We start from the raw sequence: 26635 nt of genomic DNA, 5'->3' as shown, positions 1-26635 counted from the left end.
ACAATGGTTAGCACTGCTGCTTCATAGCACTAGGGACTCAGGTTCAATTCCCAGCTCGAGTCGCTGTCTGTGTAGAGTCTGCACATTCTCTCAGTGACTGTGTGGGTTTCCTCCAGGTGCTCCGGTTTCCTCCCACAGTCTGAAAGACGTGATGGTTGGGTGCATTGGCCATGGTAAATTCTCCCTAAATGTATCCGAACAGGTGCCAGTGTATGATGATTAGGGGATTTTCACAGTAACTTAATTGCATTGTTAATGTAAGTCTACTTGTGATACTAATAAATAAACTAAAATGAAACTTATTTGCCTGCTGAAACCCTGAAGCAATTCTTCCAAGCCTATGTGAATCCAACAAGCATAAAGGTCAAATCATGAAACATAGAATTTAACGTAACTTCTTACATTTGTACTCTATATCTTTGTTTATGATGCTTTCCTTGTAACAGCCTTCCCAAGATTTTTCTAAGTACATCCTAAGATTTTTCTAAGTATATACCCAGGTCTCTCTATTCCTGCACTCCCTTTGATCATTTAAAGTATGTTGACTCTCCTTATTCTTCCTAACTGGTGGGTATATCCCGCCCTACTGGCAGGGGTGGTGATGGTGTTGTCAGTTAGGTAAGATTCCACAAGTATAACTTCGTGATGTGAGACAGCTCTCTCAATTTTGGCACAAGCTCCCACTGTTAGTGAGGGGAACTTGGTAGGGTCAACAGCATTTGCCATTGTTGTTTCTGGTGCCTGTAGGTCGATGCCAGATGGTCTGTGCAGTTTCATTCATTTTTGTCGGCTTTGTAGAGTGTTTGCTGCGTCATTTTGGTGTCAATTACATTGCTGTGGATCAGCAGTCACATGTAGGCCAGACCTGGTAAGGATTTCCTTCCCTAAATGTGAATTAGTGAAGCAGATGAGATTTTAAAACAATCAACAATCCAGATTTATTAACTGAATTCAAGTTCCACCAGCAGGTGAGTAGGATTTATAGTAATTCAGAGTGCTAGTCTGTGCCTCTAAATCACTAGCCTGGTGACATTACTGTTACTGCCATTACGCAATTGCCTCCTTAGTCATGCTTTGTTACTTTGCTTCCTTACTCATTAGGCTGGAAATACATTAATCAATAAATAAAAGCAAATTACTGCAGTTGCTGGAATCTGAAACCGAAAGGGAAAATGCTGGAAAATCTCAGCAGATCTGGCAGTGTCTATAAGAAGAGAAAAGAGCTGATGTTTCGAGTACACATGACCCTTTGTCAATGCCTTTGACAAAGTGCTTTAACAAGGGGTCAACTGGACTCAAAACATCGGCTCTTTTCTCTCCTTACAGATGCTGCCAGACCTGCTGAGATTTTCCAGCATTTTCTTCATTGATCAAGAAAGTTCTTTTGTACACATTTCAGGAATTCCTCACCTATTTTTTTCCCCTTTACACTCTTAATCATTCTGTCTAAATTAGGTACCACATTATCACTCTCTAAAGTTCACGCAATTTGCTTACAAATTTGCTCTTCTTTCTCCTTCCCACTATTTGGTGGTTTATTGTCGTAGTCAAAGTCATATGGTGGGTCGGGATGGGGCTGACATCTTCAGCAGGTCCGGAAGATCCTACCAGTTGGAAATGCCAGAAAATCCCAGCCCCCGTCTTTAAATCCTCAACATCATCCATTTCCAGGAGTGTGGGCGTAGCAGTAACATTGATCCTTGTTGCACTGAACCCCTGCTGCGGCACCGTGATGTAAACATATCAAAACACCAACACATCCCTAAAACACGCGCAAAAATAACAAGTGCTTAGTCAGATTGAAAGAATGAGTTTTGTGCAGCAGGTAATCACTTCATTTAGATGGGAAATAAAAAAGGATGATTATTTCTGCACAAATGCGTATCTAGCATTTTGCAGCCCAGTTATAGAATGGTACAGTGACAGCTGTAGCACAGTCCACAGACCATTTGGTCTTGCTTAAGGAGGAAACATGATGGTGTGGGGCAGCAGTGGGCGATGCGATAGGGTGAGAAACAGGAATTAATCTCCCTTGGACCAGATGGATAGTATGACTGATTTGGCATTGAGGTGTGTTAGAGTTAAAAAGACAGTATGTCACATCATCACAACTACAAAGTGAGAAAACGCGTTTCTCAAATTTTAGCAGCATCAAATTGTCACTGAACCCATAAAATGTTGCAGGGCTACAAGAAAAGGGTAGGCGAGTGGGACTAGCTGAGTGCACTTGCTGAGAGCTGGCACAGACATGGTGGGCTGAATGGCCATCTTCTATGTTGTAATGATTCTGTAATTTTAACTCATGATCACAAATGAAGTTTTATTCACAGCAAAAAAGCAAGTACAAGTATTATTTTAAATGGGCAAAGGCTTTATCGAGCAGTAACTACTTACAATGCAAATGTGTAGAATTCATGTGTCACTTTGCTGAAATTTGTGGTTGTAAAAGTATTGAAACTATACACAACTCTTGCAAATTTCAAGAGATTTTCCTATTTTTGAGAAGAATTGCAGGCTTGTTAATATGTTTGTTCTCCTTCATTTAAATGCAGTGGAACAAATTATAAATAATGGGATATGCCACAGAGACCAGATGTCCTTAATGTGGGAGAACTAGTGGGCTTTGGAACTTCCTTGAAGTCACCCAAATATTATGTTGTCAATATAAAAATCCAATATAAATAAAAGACAGTGAGGGTGGGATTCTCCAGCCACTCACACCCCAAGACCAGAAATTCTCTCCTGGGCTCAACAGACCTTTGAATGGTCCACTGAACTTTCTGTCTCCCCCACTCCGATTCCTGCGGCAGGCGAGAAGGGAGAATTTCGGCCAATGGTTTTGACACCAACTGGTCTCACAGGGGAAAATTCTCCAGCCGTTCACACTGGCGAGATTCTCTGGTCCCTCCCAAGGATTTTGTGGCGCGTGGGATGACGTCACTGGCAAATCCCATTGACAGCGGTGGGACCAGCGAATCCTGCCATCAGCAAACCGTGCACTATCTTCCCCTTGTGGGAGGCACGTAGTTGGGAGGCTGGAGAATTCCTCCCAACATGTTTGCTGAGAGTTCAGCTTGACATTTTGACCAACTTGATTGAGGGTGTCTTGTGATCTGATGGGTTCTGAATAACTAACTTGGCTTTCAAAGTTATCTCACATTGATTGCAAATGTTTCACTTTTCTGTTCACACGAAAACTGCATTTAACTGAAAGGCAATGGGGGGATTTCTCCGACCTCTCAGCCGTGTGCTTCTCGGCAGTGGGGAGATGGTACGCTGTCCACTGGCAGTGGGTTCTCTGGTCTCACTGCTATCAATGGGATTTCCCATGCCATCGCAAAACCCAGCAGAGTGGGTGCACTGTCAGTGGGACCAGAGAACTTTGCTGGTGTGAACGGCTAGAGAACTCACCACATTGGCTGAAATTCTCCTATCTCACCAGCGGGTGAGACAGAAAATTTGGCAGAACATTTAAAGGCCCGTTCTGCTCAAGTGGAAATTTCCAGTCTTGGGCCATGTGCTACTGCTTCTTAAAGCGGTTTTGCACTAGCTGTTTCACGAAAAGTTAAATGTGCTTTAAAAATAATGCACATTGCAAATAACCAGACAAAATGGAAAAGAATTCAAATATTATGAATCTTCAGGAAGCTCTGCAGCTAAAGAGGCCTAGCAAAAATGTAAATATTGAGGATAACATAGCAAGCTTGAGAGTCAATGTTGCAAATGTGAGCAGAGTACCATAAATATAATTCACTTACTAGTTATGATGCTACCTAAAACTCTTAACTAATTCAGTGCCTTCTATTTCACTACAAACTTGCCATTCCATCAGGAATGTTCTTCTTCCCTCACATTTGTATAGATTTTATCCATGGGGCTGCTTTCCAGATGGATGCCACAATTCACCATCTCTTCGAGTTCAAATCTATTCCCAGATACGTTCCAACCATCTGCTGTCATATTAAAGGTATGATGCATGATTGAAGATGATCTATACTCAACTGAGAAAATTTCAACAATTAATAAAGCAGTAAAGTTATGATCAGGAAGTCCTGTAGTTAGATCCATATCCACTATTTAATCAGATAGAGTATTGAATCCATTACAAAGATCTTTATTAAATAAAGCCCAAGTAGTCACTTTTGGAATTTTACATCTTCTTGTCCAACAGCTTTCTAATGTGTTCATTTGTCTGGATGTTTCTAGGAAGCCCATGATTTTCACACAGCGAGTGGTTAAAGTCTGGTAGCACCATATATTTACCCTATTAATCCCCCTAAGTGGTTAAGGTCTCATGCAGTGCCTGAGAGGATCGTGGAGGCAGGTTCAATCAAAACACTCAAATAGAATTAGACTTTTATGTCAAGAGGGCAAATTTGCAGGATTGAGGGGAGAAGGTTGGAGAGTGGCACAAAGTGAATTGCTCTTTTGGAGAGCTAGTGCAAACAAAATGGGCTGAATGTCCTCCTTCTGCACTGCAACTATTATATAATTCTGGCTATCATTGTGTGCATCTGTCATGATGTCTTCAAACTACATTTGTTACATCATATAGGCACAGTGTTCTTGACCAGATTCCATGAGAAGAGTGTGGAGTGTGCCTGGTAAAAAAACAAAATTCAAAGAATCACTCCATTTTTAAATCCATGTTTGCCCCTCCATGATTCATTAGAAGCTGGAAATATACAACTGCCCAAGGCTAGTCACTCGAAGACATTGAGTCCGATCTTACCAATAAATTGCACCCATTTTTGGGCGTGAAAACTTGGTAAAGTCAGGCGTGAGGCGAGTAGCACAATCCACGTCCGCCTCCATGCCCGTCCCCCCTTTACCAAGCACCTAAAATGGCCACAATCGGGACCACAGCCAAAATGGGTGTGACTTCAAGTTAAATGCGTGCAAATGCATTTAAATTGACTTAATAGGCTAGACGCCCAAACTTACCAGCATTGCTTCCTTTACCACCACATTCACCCATCCAGATTCAACACGAAACAGACATGGTCCGCAAAGATCTGCTTTGGGTGCTCCAGCTTCTGGAGAGGTAAGTTCAGAGCTTCCAACGGCTCTCTGACTCAGATCGGTAGGTGGGGGGGGGGGGGGTGCCAGGGCCAGATCGTTCTCTGATGGGGGGAGGAGGGAGGCAGGTTCAGATCATTCTGCTGTAGTGAGGGGAAGATGGAGGTGGATCAGATTGTTCTGTAGTGGGGGGAGATGAGTCAGATCATTCTCTAGTAGAAGAAGAGGGAGGCGAGTCAGATGGCTCTCTGGTTGTGGGGAGATGGGTCAGATGGCTCTCTGGTGAGGGAAAAGCGAGGTGGTCAGATGGCTCTCTGGTGGGAGGGAGGGGATGTGGGTCAGTTCGTACTCTGGTGGGGGGGGGTAGAGGAGGGAGACCGGTCAGATGGCTCTCTGGTGGGGGGGCATCCACTGCCATTCTGCGTGTAATCAGTAGAGGGGGGAGGTGTGGGAGGGAGTAGGGGGCCACGATCAGTCTGGATAGCAGGGGTGTGGAGGGTATGGGGAATATAATGTTGTGGAGGTGGGGCAAGGTCTGTGGGGGCCAGGAGGAGGCATTATTGGGCATAGATAGGAGTGATGAGGCAGGGGAACGTTTTTCAGTTTTTTTTTCTGTGCGTGCACTGTTGAAGGCTTCAATCTGAGATGCAGTGTTTTGGGTGTGTTAAGCCCCACTCACAGGCTTCTGTTGCGCGATTCAGAATTACTGTTTTTATTTCAGGCAGAGTGTGTATGGGAGTGCCAGAGAACGGGTTTACAAGTCTCATCTGGAACACTCCCAGATTCAGCACATGGAATCAAAATGGTAAAATCAGGCCAATTATGTTCATCATAGGTTCATTATGTGTGGAACTTTACTTGAATATAAAAATACGCATATGCATATGTTCATGGATCGGGGTGTCCGACGTTCATGAAGTCTGTTGGTGGTTGTCAGACACGTGATCACATTCAACTGGCTGCATGATGTCAAGACCTGCAGTCTCTGAACAAGATTCAGCCCAGTGTGTCTGAGTGAATATTGCTCAGTCTGAGTGGTTAAAGAGCCTTGGCGTTGTTCATAGAATCCCCATATGCAGAAGGAGGACATTCGGCCATCAAATCTGCACTGACATTTCAACAGAGCATCCAGGTCCTATCCCCGTAGCCCCATATATTTACCTTGTTAATCCCCCTAACCTACACATCTTGGGAACCTAACTGGCCACTTAGCAAAGCCAATCCACCTAACCTGCACATTTTTGGAGTGTGGGTGGAAACCAGAACACTGGGAGGAAACCCACAGAGACACAGGCAGAAAATGCAAACTCCACACAGACAGTGACCTGAGGCCGGAATTGAACCTGGGTCCCTAGTATTGTGAGGCAGCAGCGCTAACCACTGTGCCACCTTTGTTTACCCTGGTCACATCCTCTGATGTGCTGAATCAGACTCCTGGTGACTCAAGGGATTGAATTTTTAGGATGGAGTGAGCTTGACCCCTGCCATCTGGAGATTCAGCGAGGAACACATCCTGCCAACTCTGACAGGCTGGCATCCATTTTATGCTCTAATGAGCATTGATTGGAAGCAGGCAGGGTTTCCATCCTTACTTGACAGAAGTCCTAACTTGGAGAGCTGTCGGCCAATCAGATTGGACTGCACCTCTCCAGGCACATCATCGCAGTAGCATACCTGGGACTAAGTGTTGGAACAAGGAGACCAGGTAAGTGGTAGAGGTTCTAGAGAGGGAAGAATGGGGTACCCTTAGCAGAATTGCAAGGGAGGCGATTGGGGTGTCAAAGGATAGGCCAGGGGGGGAGGACTGTTCGGAGGTGTCTGGTCCTTGAGGTTGGAAGGGAACTCCTGATGGAGATCTAGGATTTCCAGTTTCTCTATCCTCCCAAACCCCACCACCCAATCTATCCGGTGCCCGCCAGTTTAAAAATAGATATCATGGTTAGAACAATTTGTTCTATATTTATCTCATTATGACACAGAAAAATTAAATGCTAGCATCACAAACATGTCAAAAATATGTTACTTACAATGTTGCAAAATTATTTAGAAAATGTTTAGAAGTTTAACACTCCAAATGATGTAAGTTACTTTATATATCTAACAATATAGATATTTTTGCTGTTCTGCTTTTTAACATCCAGTGCTGGTCAGAATATAGAAGCTAAGTTAAATTTTAACACTACAGTAAAGTTGTAATCACTTTTTGGAAATATGTGGGTGGAATCTGGTGAGATTCATTGGCATTCTACATAAGTCAGACACCAAAGTGAGTCATCTGGGCCTGGACAATCTGGAAAGCATGAGTCTGAACAAGTGGGTGTGACTGAACTTCATGTGCAATGTTGGTCATCAAATTTGCACAACACATTCCAATCATTTCTGAAAAGAACAAAAAACAATCCTGAAAAATCACGTTGTCATTTTCAATATTTATTCTTATACTCAAGATGTGAGAAAAGTGACATTTCTTGTCCAGTCCAAATGAGAAGATGATAATGCAACTAAATCTAAGTCTAGTTGGGACTGGATTTATATACAGGCCAGATCAGGTAAGGATGGCAGATGCCTTACCCTGAAGGACATCAGTCAATCAGTTGTAATCTTATGACAGCTGAACAATGACTTAGACACTTGTAAAATTCTAACAGGACTACCTAGGGTAAATTCAGGAAGAATGTTCCCAATAGTGGGGGTGCCCAGAACCAGAGGTCACTATCTGAGGATACAGGGTAGACCATTTAAGACGGAGATGAGGAGACATTTCTTCACCCAAAGAGTGGTGAGCCTGTGGAATTCATTATTGCAGGAAGTAGTTGATGCCAAAACATTGAATGTATTCAAGAGGTGGTTGGATATAGCACTTGGAACGAACGGGATCAAAGGTTATGGGGAAAAAGCAGAATTAGGTTATTGAGTTGGATGATCAGCCATGAACGTGACGAATGGCAGAGCAGGCTCGAAGGGCCAAATGGCCTCCTCCTTCTTCTATCTTCTATGTTTCTGATGCTAGCTTTTTATTTCTTGATTTTAAAAAATGAATTCAATTCTCAGACAGCCATTGTGGGCACTTAGATTTTCTGGATTACTAATCCAGGACACATTTTTCAGATATTGAGATTTCTGATGTTCCCACTCCAGCTATCTGTCCCGTAGACATTTAATATTCTGTGGGAGTGTTAATCAACTGGAGGCTGGCCTTCCACCCCAAGCTGAGGAGGAAATGCTGCTGCAGAGATTCCAGCCAATCTGATTGGCCATGGGGAGCAGTGGCCACTGCTGGGGCTACACAGAGTTCCATAAAACAAAGTGCAGGATGCAGGTACGGCTGGGGTGGGGGTAGGTGGGGGGCGGTCACTTGGCTGGGCCGGGAATGGAGGCCCAGAGGTACAGGATGAAGCAGGGGTGCCTGTTGGCAAAGATCAGGGGCGAAGGGGATACTGGGACAGTGACAGACCTTACCTTCAGGTTGGCAACACACCTTAGACAGCCATGAATTCACCACTTATGAGCCTCAATTGTAGTGAGTGTGTGTGTGTGCCACCCCAAGCCTTACCCTCCCCCCATTTGGGCCTCCCCACTAGCTTACCTGTTATAGGGAGCTGTAAAATTCTATCCCAGATTCCAATACCATTAGTAATGTAACATAACTAGTACATTCCTATACCCTGTATATTTTGAAAACATTGAGCCAGAATTTTCTGTCAAAACAGTAGCAAGTCTAATTAATGATGCTCACTCGCCATCATTTAGAGCGAAAAGATATAGTAGTTTCAGGTAAGGAACAAAACATTCAGTTAAAAATGAATATAAAAATGTTGCTGTCCAATTTATGCAGCTCTACAATTAACTTCATGGAAGTGCATCTTGCCCTTAGCCTCTTCATTTTTCTAAGAACTTGTATTTGTCCATTAATTTCCCATTACATTCTCCAACGGAAGTTTAATCTTGTTATTCGACATGTACTGCCTTGTAAGTGACTTGATAAGTGTTAATATCAACCCATTGATCTAGCACCAAAAATTAACTATTACAAATCTCTTCAGGGTTTGAAGTTTTTGAGCAGATTTTAACAAATGTCAATTTTATGAAAGAATTTTACATTTCCTTTCCACTGTATTTCTCTATCTTAATCCAATCTGTCTTTCCTTCTCTTTACATGGTCCCTGTGCCCAAGGGAAAATTCCAGTCACTGTCATTTGATGACATTTACAGCTGAGATACTGGCACTGCATGAGCTTTAGAGGATAGCATTGATGTGGTGGGCCACAGGACACAAGTGACCTACAGCTAGGCCAGGGAGAATGGATAAGGTAGGCACCATCACTGCAGATGTCAATGTTAAACATGAATTTTCTGCAGAGGATTTAGATGAGGTCATCATTGCGGAGAAGTAAAGATAGAGTGTGCAAATTGAAACATCTGATGCATTGACAGGCCTGCCAGAAAGTCTGTTGTTCCTGTCAGAAAGCATTGAGGGGTCCAGCTCCTACTTAACATAGGAGTTCACACAGAGCTTGAAGCCAATCCATTCCACCATGAACAAAAAACAGAAAATCTCAGCACATCTGACAGAGGAGAGAGAACAGAGCTAACATTTCAAGTCTGGATGACACTTCATCAGAGCTGAAGACAATTGGAAATAGGATGAGATTTATACTGTTGTGGTGAGGATTGAGAAACAGGCTGTGGAGGCTGGATAGAAGGACAGCAGTTGGTGGAGGCAAGGAAGATTGATAAAGATGTCATAGACAAAAAGACAAAAGGAATGTAAATGATGATGATCATGGTGAAGAAGGGTGCTAATAGCGGCCCATTAAGAGATCAGAATGTGTAAATGGTGGAACAAAAGCAGCATGACTAAGGACAACCTGGGACAGGTAAAGAATTGTCATATGGATCAGGGCTGGGGGGAGGGGACACGGTGGTAAGAGGAAAAGAGATGGACAGCAGAATTTTAAAAACATGGAAATTGAATCAATGGAAGAAATGATAAAATACAAAACACATGATAAAAAAAAATAATGAATAATGGAAAGCATTTTGGAAATGGGGTGAAGGTGGAGAAGAGAGTTCATGCTCTGATGTTGTTGAACTCAATGTTAAATCCATAAGGCTGTAATGTTCCTAATTGTAAAATGAGGTGCTGTTCCTCCAGTTTGTGTTGAGCTTCTCTGGAACATTGCAGCATGGACATGTGGACATGAGAGCAAGTTGGTGTGTTGAAATGGCAACACGAAGATCTGAGTCATGCTTATGGACAGACCAAAGGTGTTCTGTAAAGTGGTCATTGGTTACCTATCTCAGGTTGTTTTTCAATGCAACGCATTGCTTACTTTTGTTCTGCCATTTACACATTCTGATCTCTTAATCTCTGTGACTCTGTGAACTCTCTCTCAGGATAACAGCATTCATCCTCCCATCTGTGCCACTCTGCCACTGCCCCTGCTCATGCTTATCAGCCAAACAGCTATCTGCTGCCTTCTATGCCAAGGTGGTGCAGCCCAACATTTGACATTCTGCGTCTGAGGCTGGCCTACAAGGCCATCGGCAATCTCCCCAAATGAAAGATCCAGCCTTCCACACTGGAACCACTGGGCCAACACTTTATTCGGCCAGCCAAAGTTACCTGGAGGACAAGCACTAAAGGAATGACGCAGAGTGTTCAATTGAATATTGTATGGGGTATCAGATGTATGATAGTATAAGTTTGGTGTGGAATGGCTGTTTTGTGGTGTATTTTGTTTCAGGACTGTGGCTGAGATACTGTGATAACAGAGGAAGATAAGATAGGGAACTGTTGATCGGTGGGATCCATGATTTCAGTCATGGGCTCTGGGGTTGAATGAAGTGTTCACGAACAGCCAATCCAGGACATGGTTGCGTTGGCTGTATTCTCCCTCCTCCTTCTCTTGAGAATTTGGCTGAATCCCTGGTGGCAAGAACTGTGTCCTCATGACGACCAGCTGGTGGATGCAGCAGACCATCACAAACCCGGTGAGTACTGGTGCGACGACAATAATCTCTTCCCCCGATGTCAACAAAACAAAGGAGATAGTCAGCAACTTCAGGAAGCATAATGAAGGATATGTTCCTGTCTGAATCAATGGGGATGAAGTAACAATGGTCAAAAGCTTCAAGTTTTTAGGTGTCCAGATCACCAACAAACTGTCCTGATCCCTCCATGCCACCACTATAGTTAAGAAAGACCACCAATGCCTCTGCTTTCTCAGTAGACTAAGAAAATTTGGCATGTCCGTTATGATTCTCATCAACTTTTATAGATGCACCTAGAAAGCATTCTTTTGGTTGCATCAAGCTTGATAAGGCTCCTGCTTTGTCCAAGGCCGCAAGAAACTGCGAAGGGTCATGAACGAAGCCCAACCCAGCCTCTCACTCATTGACTTAGTCTACACTTCATGGTGCCTCGGGAAAATAGCTGGCATAATTAAGGACTCTCTACACCCTGGACATTCTGTCTTCCACCTTCTTCCGTCGGGAAAAAGATACAAAAGTCTAAGGACATTTACCAACAGATTCAAGAACAACTTCTTTCCTGCTGCTGTCAGACTTTTAAATGGACGTACCTTAAGTTGATCTTTCTCTACACCCCACCTATGACTGTAACACTACCTTTTGCACTCTCTTCTTTCCTTCTCTATGTACTGTACGCTTTGCCTGTATAGTGTGCAAGAAACAATACTTTTCACTGTATAATACAAATGATAACAATAAATCAAACTAAATCAAAGCAATGGAACCATTGCTCCTAAACCCCAAAGCTCTGCTTGATCATGGGGGCAGCATAGTGGTACACTGGTTAGCCCTGCTGTCTTACAGTGCCAGATACCTGGGTTTGATTCTCAGCTTGTCTGTGTGGAATCTGCATGTTCTCCCCATGTGCACGTAGGTTTCCTCCGGCTGCTATGGTTTCTCCAACAGTCTGAGAGACATGCTGGTTAGGTTCATTGGCTATGCTAAATTCTCTCTCCCTCAGTGTACCCGAACAGGCACCAGAATGTGGCGACTAGGGGATTTTCACAGTAATTTCATCGCAGTGTTAATGTAAGCCTACTTGTGACTAATAAATAAACTTTAAACTTAACTTAAACTTAAAAGTGTGCTCTTATTATGTGCATTCTGGCTACTTTTGGTTGGGTTTGCAGAGGGTCAGCCCAGTGTAAAATGGCTCTCAGTTTAAGGAGAACACAAGCAAGTCCAATCTCCTGCTACAAAAAGACTGTGTCACCTCTCTGACTCAGCAGCAAATTGGGAAATGTTAGATATGTCACCTCTTCCAACCTGGAAGGATTCTGAAAGACAAACATTCAGGGCCACAATCACTTTCACAGTCACAGGCAGTGCCGTGTTTGCCTTGTGGTAGCAGATCTAGTTCAGGGAGATGACAGAGTTCTGTGATCAATGTTTTGGGGAATTGCAGATGCTGGACACACTGGCCCTGGCTTAGGTGGAGGGTAAGAGAAATGCTGCCACAAGATTCTCAGAGAGACCCTTCTCCCTGCTCCTCCTCATTCAGCAGCTTCTCCTCATGTTTGCTATCTTTGTACCATCTCCCCCTTAATGCAGCAGCCCAAAAGGGACAACTATTTAAAGCACTCAGAGCCCTTGCAGTCACAACCAATATATTCTCTGCATGCAGTTCCATTCCTTGTAGATTTTACCAATGTTAACCAACTCTTCAAAACACCCGTGCAAATTCATACTGAGACAACAAAAACTAATTTGTAAGTTGTTGATGATTCCCCTTAAATAACGCTGCTGATGGAGGAGCCTTTCTGCTGTTGAACACATGTTCATCTGTACAAAGTTAAGATAGAGTGTGAACTGCTGTGGTGAGATCCAAATTGGCAACTCAGGTAACAATTTAGAGTTACGTGCTGACTAACACCATGATCTGCTCACTTGGTGTACTTCTGGCATACGATCCTATTGCCCGTGTCAATGTCTTCAGACAGTGTTTGGTGCAGACTCTGTTGGAGGTGAATGCGAATGGTGAAATGGCACCATAGGGCCAAAATTACTGGCACTACAGAGTGCAAATCTGCAGCTATTAACTCAAATAACTTACAGATTATTAGAACCATACAGTCCCTACAGTGCAGAGGAGACCATTCAGCCCATCAAGTCTGCACCAACCATAATCCCACCCAGGCCCTATTCCTGTAACCCCCACATATTTACCCAGCTAACACTAAGGGTCAATTTTAGCATAGCCAATCAACCTAACCCGCACACCTTTGGAATGTGGGAGGAAACCGGAGCACCCAGAGGAAACCCATGCATACACGGGGATAATATGCAAACTCCACACAGTTATTAAAAGATGTTTAAATATTTTGAGTGTTACGTAAACATTTTCTATTTAAAATATGTCACTACTGTAAAACTTTGGTTGATATACGACACAGAATCAAGTTCGAAGTTTTTATTGCTAGGTTGTGGTGGAATTGTGGCCATGTATCAATTCCATGGAGTGCACCAAATTTTGTTTTGTGCATAATAGCAGCTCTTTTTACAAAAATAAAACTACGACCTAACTCTGACAAAAATTAAATCATGTATATAAAGAAATAATACTAGATAGTGATTTAAAGAACTTAAGGTTCCAATATTTCAGAAAAGTACTACATAGATGTTTGCACATCTTCATGAATACCAGCAATGATACTTAGGTGTCTGATTTGCCTCTTGCTCTACCATCTAGAAGGGTAAGGACAGCAGGCATATCACCATCAGCTGGAAGTATCCCTCCAAGCCATTTATAACTCTGACTTGGAACTATCCACTTTCCTGAAGTGCCTGGGTCAAAATTTTGGAACTCTCTCCCTAACAGCATTGCGGGCACTCTTACATCGCTTGGATTCAGCAGTTCAAGAAGGCAACTCACCATCATCTTCTCAAGGGCAATTAGGGGTGGTCAGCAAATACTGGCCATGCCAATGACACCCACATTACATGATGAATATTAAAAAAATGTTTGGCACAATTTAAATAATGGATGAAGGAACCTGCTAGCCTTTCCCTGTCCCCTGCTTTTGCCTCAGACAGACGAAGTTTACTTTCTAGGTCACAGCAGATGTGAAATGTCAATCCTGACAAAAATAGTTTAGTATTCAGAAAATGACTATTATAGCTGACAGGTTGTACTCACACTTGCTAATTTTGTACTTATTCAAATGATTCATCTTTGTCACACTATAGCATTTTCTATATAAATTCTAATTTTCTTGTGCTAGGTATGACTCTGATGAGTACAGAGTTTTCTCCTCATTCCCATTGATTTGAACTTTGTTGGAACTTCTCGATAAGTGGCAAGTAACAAATGCACCGCACAAGTGCAACAACCTTCTTCAACAAAACACATTCTAACCATCTTCCCTTGCCATTCAATGCCATTCCAAAGGATAATACCCCCTTTATCTGACAAAAATAGATTTACTTCATTCTCAAATATAAAACCCCCATGATCTTTTACACTCCAATTTACATCTACTGTAAATACATTGGCTGGAATTTTACCGCCACACCCGCCACGAGAATTGAAACTGACGCGGGGTGGAACATAGAAGGTCTGTTGACCTTGGGTAGAATTTTATTGTTTTGGGATAAGCAAGGGCAGAAACTATCACCCATTAAGTGGTTTCATTTTGTCACAAGTATGGTAATATAATCAGGGCCTAGTTTTAAGGCTGATTAAATTGGATATCCTCAAATTAAAAAATTGGGCATATTAAAATGAAACACAATCAAACCTTGGCAGGCCAGACTTGACTAAGATCAAATATACAAAGACACAGAAACATACCTGGGCCTGATCCATCAATCACTATCAAAGGTCATTGCACTGAGATCCAGCAGGAGGTCATCGCACCTCACTGAAATGCATCGGTCTGTTGTTAGAAGCCCAGGTCGGGCCAGACTTTATGTCACCTAGAGTTCAGTAAGAAGTCTCGCAACACCAGGTTAAAGTCCACCTGGTGTTCAATGCCAGCATCTCCACATCATAGCTACCTAGAATTCATGCATTTACCTTATCTGGCAACAAGTTACAGGTAAGTAACACCATGGAAATGGACACCTGGGGTGGCTCCGGTGTCCTGTCAGGTAGATATCAAGAAACCCACTGGGTATTGGGACCCCCTCCTGAGACCTCAATGGCCAGAAGCCAGTGGAGTTTCTGGAAAGGCGGGGCGGGAGGGGGATATATATACGCATCTCAGACAGACCAGCAGCAACAACTCGACGAGGGAGGTGACCTTGACCATCTGAAAGACTGGCCAGAGAAGGAAGGAAGGAAGGAAGAAGCTGCCACCGAGACTCACCTTCATGACGACAGAGCACAAGGTCTCCGAGAATCAGGTCTGCGGTTTAACCAAATCATCTTTGCATATAGTACTCTTGAATCTGGGGTATCCTCTTATTTTATGTGGGTAATTTAAGAGTTATTATTATTATTATTAATAAACTTATTGAACCTTTACTTGTGTTTGTCCTTTGTCCATCTTGCAAGTAAGGGCACTGGGGTAAAACTTTTGAGTAAGTAAATTTTTCGAAAATATTTGAGGTTTTACAGGTAGGACACAAGCTTCACTCACTGGGACAAACATTTTCTGAAGAAACACAAGACATGCTCATGAAAGCAAGATTTTGAAAATCTCAGAGAGGTGCTGTTATTGAAGATTTTTTAATGTGTTTCTTTAGGAATTAGGTCCCACCCAGAAGACCATAACATTTCTATAGTAAGGGATGCTGCAGTTTTGGCTTATAGTCTTGCGCTATTCCACTAATAACAGACGACAGCAAACTGTTGTTTGCAAATTGACATCTTCAACCATCAGCAGTCAGTTTTCACATGTCCTGTTGTGTGACAAAGATAACGTATCAGTCACTGAACCATTCTAGCTCCCATACTGTCTCTTTCACTACTCTGAGAAACATCTGTTTTTTTTCCAGTTTTGTTTGGTAACTGATGTTTTGTTCACTACCACTTCTTTTATCTCTCCAGTCAATTTGTAAACAGTGGTTTGCTGCCACTTGTTTGTGGAATAGCTCATAACTATCAGCCAAAACTGTGGCATCCCTTATTATAGAAATATTTTGGTCTTCTGGGTGGGACCTAATTCCTAAAGAAATACTTATTAACAAATCATCAGTCACAATGCCACTCTGAGATTTTCAAAATCTTGCTCCAACTTCATCATCCTGTACCATTGATCAAACATAATTTCCTTTTCTCGAGCAAGTTCCACAAAAGGCTGTTATTTTTCTCTTCCTCAGATTTCTAAACTTTAGCCTATAATCTTTTGAGACTAACTTGTATGCAGTAAGATCAAATCTTTACTGTATCATAATCTGCAGATTGTTTGCCCAAAAGAGATGAATAAACCTTCAGTACTTTCCCTCCCAAAACACTTTGTAATAAAATTGTCCAAATTTCTCATGACCGCTGTAACTCCAGAGCAATTTTCTCAGATGAAACAAAATACATTTCAACTCCCTTCTCACTGAATTTAGGCACCAGACAAGAATTCTTTGCCAAATGAAAACTAGGAGTTGTCAAATCTACCAGTTCACAATCAAAGACTTTTTCTGCCCAATTCAAACCTCCTGGCTGCCCTTTTTGCAATTTCACACTTTCCTTTTCTCATTCTCTTTGAACCTCTGTGATTTTATCTCTATTCCATTTCTCTATTCCTATTTTTATGCTTTGGAATTCAACTTTGAGTTTTTCATTTCTCTTTTCATTTTCTTCTTCTTTTTCTTTTTCCAATTCAATTTGCTTCATTTGTAATTGAATCCTGGCCAACTCAATCTACCTTTTATCTGGATCACCTTGATTTTCTTCAGGGTTCAAATGTTGAACAAATAACTCAATTATTTTTGACTTCTTAGCACCTCTTTTTAAATCTAGTTCTAACTTTTCTGCCACTGCTTTTAAATGAACTCTCATTAACTGTTGCAAGGTCTTCTCTTTCAAGGAAAGCTTCAGCAATAGCAATAGGCATAACCATTTTTAACACAAAAATCACTGACTTTTTTGTTAGTTTAAACTCTAGACACGTTCAGTGGACCCTTCTCAGCCTGTGGATACTAAATCCCTGCAAAGAACACCACATTTCTGGGACTTTGAAGCCTCACAGTCCCCACTGCCAGCAGTAAGAAGTGTCCCAAGTGGGTGGGATTCTCTGGTCGCGCTCGCCCCAAGGCTGGAAATCCCCACCCACGATCAATGGACCTTTGCATAGTCCATGCCCCACCTGCTACAATTCCTGTGGAAGGTGGGAAGGGAAAATTCTCCCCCTTACATCTTCTTCCCAATAAAACAATCTAAGTTTTCCATTGATCACTAACAACCAAATCAGCTCAGTTTACTGTCAGACAGACTTCAGAACAGAACATATGATTCTATTCAATTTACACTAAATTTAACAACACAGTTTCAAAACAACAATGTTATAAATCTCATAATTGCACCAAAATGAGTAATTCAGCTCCTGATTTCCCCAAAGCCTGTCATAATCTACAAGACATAAATGAAGAATGTGATGGAATACTCTCCATTTGCCTGGGTGAGCACAGTTCTAACAACACTCTAGAAGCTTGACACCATCCAGGATAAAGCAGCCTGTTTGACCATCCACCATCATTCATTACATCCACCACTGGCACACAGCACAGAAGTGTGTACCATCTACAACTTACACTGAAGTAACTCACCAAATTTTCTTCAACAGTGTCTTCCAACCCATGATTCCTACCACTGAGAAGCATTAGGGTAACAGATACATGGGAAATTCCCTTCCAAGCCACACATCATTCTGACTTGGAATTATATTGCTGTTCCTAATGTCGCTGGGCCAAAATCCTGAAACTCTCTTCTGAACAGCACTGGAGGCTAACATTCACTAGTTGGCTGCAGAGATTCAAGAAAATGGGCCACCTTTTCAAAGGCAATCAAGGCTGAACAACAAATGTTGGCCTTGCCAGTGATGTTCATATCCCATGAATGTGTAGGGCAACATTGAAACAATAAGGTGATAATTGTAACCTTACCTTACTTAAGAGCTTCAATCAAACTCCTGTATCTCTGTACAGATAAGACAGACTTAATTAAGATTTATTTTGTATCATTATTATAACTAGGTCACCATGCATGATTGACTATATCAATATAGACAAGTTTTTATGTTAAAAGGATATCACAGCGAGGTTCCATGGTATAATTAAGGAATGTTAAATATAGATGAAACTGTTGTGAGACAAAGTTCATAAGTTTTACAATAGCTAGAGTACTGTAGTAAGGCAAAAATCTCCAAACAGAATGAGAACAGAGGACAGTGCCCAGTGTCTGGCCCCGAGAACCTGGCAGCAATCTTCATATCACATCTTCCATACAATAAACAACCAGCCTCTCACCCTACTCAATATCACATCCCTATCACTCACCCATCAGCACTCATGACCCTTCAGGACTCACAGCTATCACCCAGATATTCCACCACACCCACACACACACACCTTCCAATGATGCCCACCTCCTATCTACCTCTCACTGCCTCCACATATATCCAGATATGTAGCTGAGGCAGGCATATTACCCAATCACAGTGCAAAACAATCATTGGCATACTAGCTTTGCTCTGGACTTGAGTGGGCAAATTGCAAGGACACTGATGACCACAACTAAGATTTGACCATCATGATTCTTGAGCACTAAGGCCCAAGTGTGAATTCAGAACCCATCCTCTCAGTGATGGTTCAGCTATTCCTTCAGAAGTTGTGAATTGGCTTGGAGGCTAGAGGAGATGTCTCCTGATGATCGGGCCTGAAGATTCACTCCTTTTGACATCTTTCAACTTTGAGAGTATTATGGGTGCACCTCCCAAGTCTCCCTTCCTCCATGATATCATGGTGCTCATACTGTTCCTCAGTGTTCCCTTGGGATTCCTACAGCTTCTCATCTTCATTTTCTGAGGGAGATTCCTCTTCTTCCAGTTTCTGCTCTGGCAGGGCCTTACCTCTTTCGATTTTGGAAGACTCCATTTTACCCGAGTGTCGAGTTGATGGTGCTGCACCTTTTTTTTACAGGATGGAGTGTGCCTCTAATTTACCTGGGGCCTCATGATGTGCAGGTAGAAATGCCACCTATTCTCCAGCCTGCCACTCTAATCCTGGATCCTGTTATGGTGGTGAAAATTGACAGATTCCTCTACAAGGCATCATCTGCAAGGCACCTATGCATCACATCGACCATTACCTACCTCATTTAGAGGTTGTCTGCATCACCCCTAACAGGGCTGCCTCACACTCCAGGAGAGCTTCATATACTATATTACGTGTTCCCTATCTACAGGTAGCAGATTCCCTCTTTGGCCATCACCATACCCTGTGCAGCCCAGTACAGAGCCTACCACACCCAACAGCAATTGTAGGACATATCTGCACACCAAGCTATGTATTTTTCCAGTGAGATGCACAGTCCTTGCCCCTTCCCATAGCTGGGCTACCACGCTTCCTATGATTGATCCTGTGCTCAGCTGCCGCTGCACTATCCTTTTTTTGTTTGTTCATGGGATGTGGGTGATATTTATTATCCATCCTTGAGGACATTTAAGAGTCAACCATATTGCTGTGGTTCTGGAGTCACATGTAGGTCAGACCAGGAAAGGTGATAGGCTTCCTTCCCTAAAAGGACACCAGTGAACCAGATAGGTCTTTATAACAAAGAGTTCATGGTCATTATTAGACTTAATTTGACATACCATTTGTTGTGGTGATCCTCAGAACCCAGTCCCCAGAGCATTACCTTGGGTCTCTAGATTAATAGTCCAGTAACAATATTATTACACCACTACCTCTTCTTTCTCAGGTTTCAGACTGAGGTCCACATCGTCCCTGGATTACCTATCATCTGTGATCCCTTCTCATTTTTCAGCAGGAATGTTTGCACTCCCTGATTTGTGCCCATCAGCCCCAGAACTTTATTGGGAGCCTTCACATAGAGGACTATGGGCAATAGTGAGCATCACAAAAGACTTCTGCCCCAATCTGTTCAGTGTTTATGTGAGCTATGCTTCATGTGCCATATCAAGAGGCCCCTAACTGCCATCTGTATTCATCTCATTCCAGTAATACATGAACTATCCCTTAATCCCTCATCTGTCTCTGTCACGCAGCCTTGTTGGGGTCCAGCTTTCATGCCCTCGGTGACACAGAAGGGTCCATGGGTCCAACTGCATGGTGCTGTCCATGAAGGCCTGCTCTGCATGCAGATGGACAGCTGGAAGTGGTATGTCATGGCAAAGTGATGTACAGTGCATCAGGAGCAGTGCAGCACCATGGCAAGTAGGCTTTGCATGTTGTACTTACCTCAAGTCTCTGGCGAATTGAGGGCCATCTTGCGCATGCCAGCCATTATCAAATTGGTTTTTGACACCGGTGTGACTTCCTAGGGCTGGGCTTCTGACTTTCTGGCTCGTCCCCCCCACACCCACCTGCCACCAAACATGCCGCAGGTGGTTTGGGAGAATTTTATCTATCTCTTTATATTAGATGGCCATTGTTGCATTCATGTCAATCAGGCAAAACCATGAGGAATTACTGTATTTTAGGATTATTTTAACAACAGTTAAGTATTTTCAAAGTGATAATGGGACAGCTATTACTTTTAATTGCTGTTTTAAAAGCCAGGTTATTATTACATAAATGTTCAATGTTTAAAAAACACAAGATAAATGCCTAGATATGCAGATGACCAAATTATATCAATTAAAAAGGAAATTGCAAATAATTTAAATTCAAAAACATAAATTCCACCTTGTTAGTTAATGGATTTTCACCGGTCACATTGGTCCATTCACATTTCTGATTAACCACAAAAATACAGTAAGTCAAAGACTGGAAATTCTGCTGTAACTCACCTCCTGACTCCCCAAATCCTGTCCATCATCTACTAGGCACAAGCCAGGAGTGTTACAGAATCTTTACCAATTGCCTGGCGCTCAATACTCAAAAAGCTCAATATCATTCAGGACAAAGGATCAAGCAAATCTGCTTGATTTGCATCTCATCTAAAGCACCTTAAAACATTCACTCTCTCCACCACGAGCACACACAGTGCCAGTAATGCATACCAAGTTTAAGATGCAATGTAACAACTTGCCAAGCCTCCATCGACAGCACCTTCCAAAGCCGAGACCTCCATTATCCAGGACAAGCACAGCAAATGCATGGCAGCACCACATCTGTAAATTTTCCTCTAAATCACCAAACATCCTGACTTGGAACTATATTGTGTTCCTTCGCTGTTTCTGGAACTCCCTTCTTAACACACTATGGGTGTACCCTACACCACATGGGCCACACAGTAGTTCAAGAAGCACGAGCTCACCACCGCCGAGGGCAATTAAGGATTAGGCAACTACCACAGAATCTCTACAGTATAGGAGGAGGCCACTCGGCCCAGAAGACCCTACCCCCCCCCCCCATTCTATCCTCTTAACTCCACATCAACCACAGCCAAACCACTCAATCACTATGCCACCTTTTTAAAAAAAAGAATTGGCCCATCAGGTTTTCACAACCTCAAGAGACCACTCTACTTAAGCCTGCCATCTTCCTCCACTCACCCCAACACCCTATCCCTGGCACTGTGAGGCAGCAGTTCTAACCACTGAACTGCCAGATGTTAGCATAGCCAATGATGCTCCCATCACATTAAGAAATAAAAGTACTTCTAACAGAAAAAGATGAATATGGCAAATTCAGATAAATATATTGGAGAAAAGATGCTTTGTTCCCATAAGGCAAAAGCTATTTGCGGCAACAGAAGTATGAAGTACAGAGAAAGCTCACAAATATAGACAGAACAGTGTTCGATCTTCCCTATAGCCCAGGGATACGAAGATCAATGTTAACATGCCAACTGGTATGTCAACTGAGATTAGGTAGCAACATTTGAGCAGTTATCAAATTTCATACCTTTTGTCTGTTTGGCTTCGTATCAAATTACTGACAGCAGATTTACCCTCTAGGAGCCTGACTTACTTAAATTAGCATAAGTTACTTGATGTGGAACTTTAAGACCCTGGCACTGTGGGGGAGAGCTGTAAAATGCGATGAGCCATTCACAAGCCCACTGACCTTGGAAGAACTGGAAGATCCTGCCAGTGGGAGTGGCTGGAAGATTCCACCCGTAATCGGGTCTGAACCATAACGTGCATAATCCACAAATGCAGCATAAATCAAGTAATGGGGAAAATGGTGGCATAGTGGTAATGTTATCACACTAGTAATTTAAAGGCCCAAGCCTCTGGGATCATGGGTTCAAATCCCACCTTGGTAGCTAATTAAATTTAAATTCAATTAACAAATTTAGAATTGAAAGCTAGTCTTAATAATGGTCCAAAAAAAAAACCATCTGGGTTTATTTTCTAAGGAAAGAATCCAGCCATCCTTACCTGGTCTGGGCTACATGTGACTCCAGAACCACAGAAATGAAATGCCCTCTGAAATGGCCCAGAAGCCACTCAGTTAAAGAGCAAATAGAAATGAGCAACAAATGTTGGCCACGTCAGTGGCACACATACTATGACAAAATAAATATTTTCCAAATTATACTGATAATTTTGACTTTGAATATTTATTGAAGAATTCCCACTAAAATAAGCACAAAATAGTTGTTACACTGAGTATATGGGGATAACAGTAAAGCAGCTGAAGGTCACATTTTCAATAAAGCATGTACTTTTATCATAAAGCAATCTGTTTACGTTCGCAAAGTGCCACTAAAGTACTACTTGGCCAGTTATACAACTAAATTCTAATCAAACATAAATTTAAACACAGTAAATAATGAATACATGCATCAGCATTTAACAGTCAGAAATTGGAATAGTTTAGAATAGGCAGAAAGGCCTGCATGGAAGGAAGAGCTACAAAGACATTAAAATATTTCTTAAGGTGGGCTTTCAGACCATATCCAAACACAGCAGCACCTCATACTTGGTGGTATTATATGATTTTGTTTAAAAGGGAGCAAACACAAAATAGCAAACATCCTTTTCTCCCCACTTTTTCCCTCTGTTTGAAATGGGCATTTAGACCTTTTGTTCTTCAGCAAAAATGAAGGATAGCTTCTTTGGGAAAATAAAACAAATCTGGGATAACATGGACACTTACACGACCATTGTTTCTAACATGAGCCATACAGTCAATTGCGTTTACTGTTCAGCTGTGAAGTATTTTCTTATAGGTTGGCAAATGTTCCACGGTCATAATCAGTATCAAGACTGTGAAAGTGTCAATTCATTTCTTGTACATCATTTGCAACTATAATGGCTCATCTGACTAAAAGGGAAGCCTATCAGGGATTTGTATAGGCCGATTTAAAGTTTAAAAAAAAGGCAGTTGGCACCATGAATTACATTCTACTGACTTGGTGTGAGCTGCTCTTGGAACAAATAAAAACGTTGGCTCTCACGTACCGACGAGTGAGAATGGAACTGATTCCCAAATAAAATGAGAGAATGGAGTTCTGTATATCCCACTTTTGGCAATGTGTTTTTCTGCCATCCATTTGCTGTCAAAGAAAGGGTCTTCTATTGGCAATTACTTCTTTCTCAGGACACTTATAGTTTATACTGTATTGTATTCTATGGATATAACCCTAGCATTTTCCTCCAATCACCACGTTACTTTCAATTACCTAGCTTTGAAATTACAGAAACATGTGAATTACTAAATCAGTCCTACTTTATATTCACATGTATGTTTTTCATCTGTTTGGGACCCAATTCAAAACAACAAATCCTGCTGAGTATTTAAAAATGTATTTTTAAAAGATTCCTTAAAACCACAAAAGTAGTACCTAAGGGAAAAAGTAATTTAAAAAAGGTAAGGTTGCAATGCTGCAATTGTCCCTTTATTTCTCAGGCACTTTCATGCACCCAGTTTACTGCAACTCAACTCTTCAGTCAACAGGTTACTGCTCCTAGCCTAATCAATTCAACAGGAAAGCCACCGCACAATTCAGAAACAACTCAATCCAGTCCAAAAACTGAAAGCAATCAGAAAAGCATCAATACCCTCTCAGAACAGGGAAAAATAAAAATAAAAATCCATCAGAGCTACCTTGCCAAGGAGCATGTTTAAAATCCAAAATAGCACCATTCATCAGTGTCTCATATCCCGTGGCAGCACCTCAATCACTTACCACAAGGAAACAATGCATTACATACTATTACAGTATTTCTATACATAAAATTTACATGGCTAAAATATGAGGTTACATAGGCAATTGAAGATTTCAGACGTACATTATGAACTAACAAGCTTAATACATTAAAATAAAATGTAAGGGACTCTCAGCCTTTGTATTCTATTTGTTAGTAATGAGAAAGTCACATGTAAAAGAGGAAACGCTTTGGTTGTACACTTCCAATGGAATAATGGAAGACAATGTGGTGCATGGTACGAACAGGCCTGAAGGCCCACCTGTATTGGTTGTAAACATTGTTGTTCACAGTGTGTGTATTTTAGTGTTTCCAGTTTAGTAAAACTGATTTCTGTTGGTTTGTGGTAATATTGTCCATGGTACAAATCAGCCAGGTTCAGAGTCCCCTCAATTTGTTTTATCTAAAAATTAAAAAAAAACACAAACTCTGAAACTGTGCCATCTCATCAAAACCCATACACCAAGTCAATACACATGGAAGAATAATGATTGAATATAGAGCGACTCCATTTTCTTTTGGCAAAACATGAATCTGCCTCCATTGAGGGAGTCAGCTCCAGGACTTTGCTCTTCTTGTTCCCCTTCTTGAAGCCAGTATTTTTTCCTGGTGGGAGACATGAAGCATTCCCTTTAAACAAAAACACAACATTAAGTTAAACTCAAACCGTTTTAGGTGCAGCATGGTTCCTCAATCAGCTTTCAGATAAGAACATTAAAAATTGTACAAAAAATCATATCAGGAATGAATGTAAATTGTGGCATTAAAGATAGATCCTTACTTTCACATTTATCACAGTACAGAAAGTGCACAAACCATCTAAAAATTAATCACTGCCAGTTATAGAAATTCTGTGACATTATAGCATCCTGCTCTCCTATCACCCAAAACTGCTTACGATTCAAAGATCATTCAGGAATATGAAATTAGTTCCAGCTTCGCTACAAGTTCTCTTTGAACTCTCCTTCCCCTGCCACCTCCACCCTCACCATGAGGAGTTCATGAGTACTTTTTGTCAAAGATTGAGACCAACTGTTCAGCTGCCTGTCACTTCCCTCCCTTTCCCTAACCCACTGGGCCTAACCTCCCCTTCATTCCCCAGTTCAGGTCTTCCTCCAAATTCTGTTTCATCTCCTGATTTGTTCTCTCCAAGTTTATCTTCTTTTAAAGTTTATTTATTAGTGTCACAAGTAGGCTGAATTAACACTGCAATGAAGTTACCGTGAAAATTCCTAGTCGCTGCACTCCAGCGCCTGTTTGGGTACATCGAGGGAGAATTTAGCATGGCCAATGCACCTAACCAGCATGTTTTTCGGACTATGGGAGGCAACTGGAGAAACCCACGCAGACACGGAGAGAACGTGCAAAACTCCACATAATGCTCCAAGCCAGGAATCGAACTCGGGTCCCTGGCACTGTGAGGCAGCAATGCTAAACTCTCTGCCACCCCTAGTCTGTGACACCCACTCCTGCTCCCTCAACATTATTCCAACCAAACTGCAGACAATCGAACTTTCCTTCCTTGACTCCAAGTCAGCTGATATTACTGATAGTTCTCTGTCCTCAGGTATTGCCTGCTGTCATCACCTGCCCTCTTATGCCCTCCATCCTTTACTGTAACTATTTCTAACCTTCCCTTCCTCTCCAAACTTCAAAGTGTTGTCACTGTTGCCATATCCCAAATGCATGCCCATCTTTCACAACTCCATTTTGCATCCCTCCGACCTGTATTTTGGCCCTGCCTCTACTGGACTGACCTTTATCAAAACCACAAAGAATGTTCTCCATGAACTGTACAGAAAGCCTGCTTCCACTTTTAATAGCTCAAAACATGTAGCAGATAAATTACCCACCACAAATAAAAGCAGCAGAGGCCCTAGAGAAAAAAAAGTGCAAAATTTAGCAACTGACTGAATAACTCAAGCATTACAGATCACTCAGGGGACAGTGTAGAAACAGGTTTGGATGTTCAGCCATGATCAAAATGAATGTGGGGCAGGTTCAAAAGGCCAATTGACCTCCTCCTATTTATGTTAAGTGGAAGGCCATTCCTGTGATCAGGACTCTGGGGATAAAAATTCTGCCCACTTCACTGCCTGCAATGAACAACTGCAGGTCTCTGATAAACTGGGGCAAAGGCAGGGAAGTGGCAAGGTTCTCTCCCCGCACTGTCTAGCTGATCAAATGCCCCATGCCCCCAACCTCACCCTGGGGGAGGGCATTCGATCCCTCCCTCAGTTTCAGGTAAGCTAACATCCTTAAACGCATTTATTTCTCAATCCTTCCCTGACATACAATCTAGAACAATATCTTGTCTGTTGGTTAAATATTCCTAGCAAATACTCAAATATTAGCATGAAGAATGT

The 26635-nt window shown here is 42.1% G+C and overlaps 1 long non-coding RNA gene across 1 annotated transcript; it reads right to left on the bottom strand.

The window, feature by feature from the left end:
* Positions 1–22659: 22659 nt before the first annotated feature.
* LOC145343116 (uncharacterized) lies at positions 22660–26259 on the bottom strand. Its single transcript, XR_013886680.1, has 2 exons — positions 26027–26259; positions 22660–24899 (listed from the first exon to the last, which is right to left on the bottom strand). It is a non-coding gene; the product is annotated as an uncharacterized LOC145343116 (long non-coding RNA).
* Positions 26260–26635: the final 376 nt, after the last annotated feature.

Source organism: Carcharhinus amblyrhynchos, chromosome 5, assembly GCF_965287045.1.
Source record: "Carcharhinus amblyrhynchos chromosome 5, sCarAmb.v2.hapA, whole genome shotgun sequence".
Classification (NCBI taxonomy): domain Eukaryota; kingdom Metazoa; phylum Chordata; class Chondrichthyes; order Carcharhiniformes; family Carcharhinidae; genus Carcharhinus; species Carcharhinus amblyrhynchos.
The sequence above is the reverse complement of the archived record's forward strand: the minus strand, read 5'-3'. Positions and strand labels throughout refer to the sequence as shown.